This window comes from Coffea eugenioides, chromosome 3 (assembly GCF_003713205.1).
Source record: "Coffea eugenioides isolate CCC68of chromosome 3, Ceug_1.0, whole genome shotgun sequence".
Lineage (NCBI taxonomy): Eukaryota > Viridiplantae > Streptophyta > Magnoliopsida > Gentianales > Rubiaceae > Coffea > Coffea eugenioides.
Genome location: NC_040037.1, coordinates 25155298 through 25160202, shown reverse-complemented (window position 1 = coordinate 25160202; position 4905 = coordinate 25155298). Strand labels below are relative to the sequence as shown.

At 43.6% G+C, this 4905-nt stretch overlaps 1 pseudogene; it reads left to right on the top strand.

Moving 5' to 3' along the window:
- The first annotated feature begins 1188 nt into the window (after positions 1–1188).
- Positions 1189–4420, top strand: LOC113766353 (annotated as a pseudogene).
- Positions 4421–4905: the final 485 nt, after the last annotated feature.

Sequence of the window (4905 nt, the reverse complement as noted above, 5' to 3'; positions counted from 1 at the left end):
TACTTTTATTACCTGTAAAACTCAACAAACATTAGTAGAACAGTCCTCACTCGCTCCCTTACGTGTTTTCGCTCAGCTCTCGTGTATGTTACTCAAAGAGCACTCTAAGAATCTCGCCAATGCTCTCAAGCCCTCTTGATAGCTTACCTTGAAGAAATTAGAACTCCTCCCAGGCAAACAATGAACTTCCAATTTTGGAGCACGAGAATGTGGCAATCCTCAATGGAATAGAGAATAATGGAACGATTGACGCGAGGGACAATGAAATGGCACGACTCCAATGAAAGGAAACACAAAAGACTAAGACACAGAAAGGAATTGAAGAAAATGACACGACCTAAAAAAAAATACTGTTAAAAAATCTCTTTTCCCTTTTTTTTTTTTTTTGAGAACCGCAAGCTGCCTTGCTTGTTAGTAGGTCTCGATGGAGGAAAGAAAGGCTGGCGATGGAGGCTAAAAAATAGGAGGGAATGTTGCCAAAAAAAGGGAAAGTAATCCCTAAAAAAGGAAATTCCTAAAATGTATAAAAAGAAGGTGGTGAGAAAAAAATAAGGTGAAAATTTAGGAGAAAGTGTGAGACTTTGGACACTTTCATAATTAGGAAACCTCAAGGTTAGGAAGCCAATTTGGTTTTGGAAACCAATCAAAGGCCGGCTGGCCTAGGCTATTAAATACCCTAATAGCCGTGCACTTTAACCCCACAAACCGCAAACAAACTCGCAACTTCTGGTCAAGGCAATTTGGCAATTTGGCTATGATCAAGACAAGAATAACGAATTATGGACAACCAAGATGGTGCAACTAACCCTTCTCAGGCTCCCCCCCAACGGGTTACCCAAGATGTTCCCAAGAGTACACCTAAAACCATGAAACCCTTTACCACCGCAAGGGATACAAGAACTTTTTGCTAAAAGAGTGACTCAAATTCCCAAGGCTCAAAGTGGTCAAGAATTTCAAGAAGTAGTGGGTCAAACTTTTAGATGTTGTGTTCTTTTTTTTTTTTTTTTTGAAAGAATTCGGACCACTATGTAACACTTCAAAATGGTTGGCAATAAATCTGGTTTTTTCTTTTGGCTTGGCCGAACAACACTCTGTTTGCTGTTTTTTTTTTTTTTAAGCAACAAAGTGAGAGAATGGCCGGCTAGGGTTGTCTTAGCTTGGGACTTGGCTGACCGCAACTAATTGAGGATGGCCGACAAAGGAAGCCAATCAGATTTCATGCAATGGCTATATCCAACTCAAGATTATCAAGATGGTTTCGATGCCTCCAAACCAGCCCACAACTCACGGATTGCAAGGGAACAAAAACTGGACAGACCACAATGGAGACAAGGAAACAACTCAGGTTTCTTGCACGACAAAGGAGGCCAATCAGATTTCATGCAATTGCCGTTCATACCAACTACCAATTTGTGTTATGGCTGACCAAGGAAGGAAACAAAACCATCAGATTCAGCAAATCAGATTCAGCTAAGGGATTCGGCTCTTGATTCGGCCAAGGGAAATCCAAACAGGCCACGCACTTGCCAATTTTCTCCTCACTCCTGGGGTTGTCTCCCAAAACACAAGACCTATGGTTTAGCTTCCCAACTACGGTTTACAACCCCCCAACAGTCCACAAATCACGAGTTGCAAGGAAACAAAGTCTGGGCAGCAAGGATAGGTACGGCAGGGGCTACTTCCTTGTTTTTTTTTTTTTTGACTCAAGCAAAACCTAGGAAACCCTAATGACCCTCACGGACAAACCACAAGTTGTGGCAGCCGCACACAACACAACACGCACGATGGACAGATCTGACACAAGCCAACAAAAGAGAGATGCAAAACAGAAATTTTCAACGCAAGGCCAAGAGGAAACAATTGCGGACTGACCTAAACAGATTGTAGCCGCTTTGGACAGAAAATTTGACTCTCAACCACGACAAACTACACCAAACTTATGCGGACAGATTGAAGTCAAACACGAACCAAATCTGACACAGCGCAAGAAAGAACAACAACGCAAATAGGAGAGCAACAAAACAGAAATTTCGACTCCAAAACAAGACAAAAACAAAAGCGACAAAGCTTGGACAGATTAGAGACACTTGGACAAAATTCTTGACTCAAACAGATTCGAATTTAAGCGGACAGGTTGAGACAACAATGGAACAAACGACACAAAAAGAAGGAGAAACAAACGACACAAGGACAAGAATTAAGGGATATACGTGATACCTTCAACTAGCTCTGATACCAGCTGATACGAACGGCACCAATCGTGTGATGCAACCTGTACAAAAGACTTGGATCTAGAAGGTAGGGACTCACGTTGAAGACGACGAACGCAGCGGATCACCTAAACCCGTTGATCACGTGGTCAACGAACCTCGGTATTGTAGAAGACGCCACAATCTAGCGCGGTCCTAGATTGATAAGTCAATTGAATACCTAAGATACAAATCTAAGATATTCAAGGTGATTCAATGAAGCTTGAGAGAACTCTCAATGTAATTTTTATTAATCGTCAAAAAGTAACTATGAAGGTCTCTTGCCTTGGCTATATATAGCCATACAACTTGAAAACCTAAAGTGACTTGAAAACCCTAACTCGGCTAGGCTAGGCCTTTGGCCCGATTCCACTACTAAAATCCACTATCTAATGTGTAGACACCAAAATTTTGGTTTCGAATTTGATTTTATTTTTTAATTAATTTTTGGATTTATTTGTTTCAATTTTAGATTTATTTTGGTTGATTCTTGTTTCGTGTCTCTTATTGTATTTTAATTAGTTTACAAGCATTTATTTGATCTACTAATTCGATTGAAAAAAAAAGGAAAAAAGGGAATTATTACTAATTAGCATTTTTGTTTTATTTTTCTATTTTAGTCAATCTTTACTTAATTTATTTTGTTAATCGTTTAGTTCATTTGGAAATGAAAAAAAAAATAAAAAACAATGGAAAGTGAAAAATGAAAAAAGATTGAAAAATGGCAACTTTGTTGTTTTTAGTTTGTATATTTTGATGTGATATTACTCAAATGATTGTTTTGTTTACTTAGCTTTATTATTAATTTTGTTTAATTATTATTCCCAAAAAAAAAAAAACATGCAAGCAACGGATGCATGCCCATCGGATGGCCAAGAAAAAGGCTTTGAGAGGAGCTTGATCGCTGGCCATTGAGAGCAGGGTTTTAGGGTTGATAAGTTGATATAAGAATCTGAGAAGAAACGGCCGCAAGGAGGAGTTTTGGGGGGAGAGTTTCTGGGACGGCAAAAAGAAAGGAAAACTGAGAGGAGAGAACGGCTAAAAAACTGGAGAGAGCAGGGAGAGTTTGGGGGGCTAGCAGCGATCCCTCCAAGATGGGTCTGACGAACAGCAGCGAAGGTCGGAGATCTACACCTACGAGGCGCCGTGGCACATATACGCCATGAACAGGAGCGTCCGCAGGGACAAAAAAATACCGGTTAGCCATCGCCAGTCTCATGGAGCAGTATCCCAACCGCCTGGAAAACGTCCAGCTCGACGATACTAACGGCGAGATTCGCTCCGACCCCAACCTCTGCTTTGAGCACCCCTATCCCCCTACCAAGGTTATCTTCATCCCTGACAAGGAGTGCCAGAAGCCCGACCTCCTCGCCACCTCCAGTGACTACCTCCGGGTTTGGAGGGTCGCCGACGATGGAACCCGCGTCGACATGAAGAGCCTCCTCAACAACAACCGCAACAGCGAGTTCTCCGACCCCCTCACCTCCTTCGACTGGAACGAGGCTAAGCCCAAGTGCATCGGCGCCTCCAGCAACGACACCACCTGCACCGTCTGGGACATCGACCGCGAGACTGTTGACACCCAGCTCATCGCCCACGACAAGGAGGTCTATGACATCGCTTGGGGCGGCGTCGGCGCCTTTGCCTCCGTTTCCGCTGACGGCTCCGTTAGGGTTTTTGACCTCCGCGACAAGGAGCACTCCACCATTATCTACGAGAGCTCCGAGCCCGATACGCCGCTCGTCCGCCTTGGTTGGAACGAACAGGACCCCAAGTACACGGCCACTATCATTATGGACAGCGCCAAGGTAGTCGTCCTGGACATCCGCTTCCCCATGCTTCCAGTCGTGGAGCTGCAGCGGCACCAGGCCAGTGTCAACGCCATCGCCTGGACTCCCCACAGCTCGTGCCACATCTGTACTGCTGGCGATGACTCCCAGGCCCCCATTTGGGATCTCTCTTCCATGGGCCAGCCCATTGAGGGCGGATTGGACCCCATTCTCGCTTAAACTGCCGGTGCCGAAATTGAGCAGCCACAGTGGTCCTCTTCCCAGCCTGATTGGGTTGCCATCGCCTTCTCGAATAAGCTTCAGATTCTGAGGGTATGACTCGTGTTTCATTGTCTGGATCCCAGGTAATCGCTACCGTAGCTGCAATAACCGTTTTCTTATCCCTTGTGTGGATTGCATGCATGTTTTTTCAGAACTGAGTATGATATTTTTCTGAGTTGCTTGTTCGCTTGGATCATGGTTGCTTAATCTAAAGTTGTTAGTTGCTTAATCCTAGTCGAAGTTGTGTATTTGAACGAGAAAATCTGGGTCAGTTTGCAAGCAAAGTGCAGCAATTTCATTATTGGTTGATTGAAGCTTAATAGAAAATAGTTGCAGAAGTTTGTTTCATATTACTTGGCATGAACTCATGAACCTTTTCACCGCTGGTTTGCTGAGCTTGTTCCACAGTTTGATCATGTTTTGTCCTTTGATGATTCTCTTCGCCTTTGTCTTCCTCAAGGCAACCCGCAATGCTGAGCTCTTGCTTGCATGTTTAGGTGCTAAACTCTAGTAGGTTCTTTGCTTAGATCAAAGTTGTGATGTTGGGTTGAATTTATTTCTGTTCGAAGTTGTGTTTTGAGGCTAAAATCCTTGCTTGAAAAATG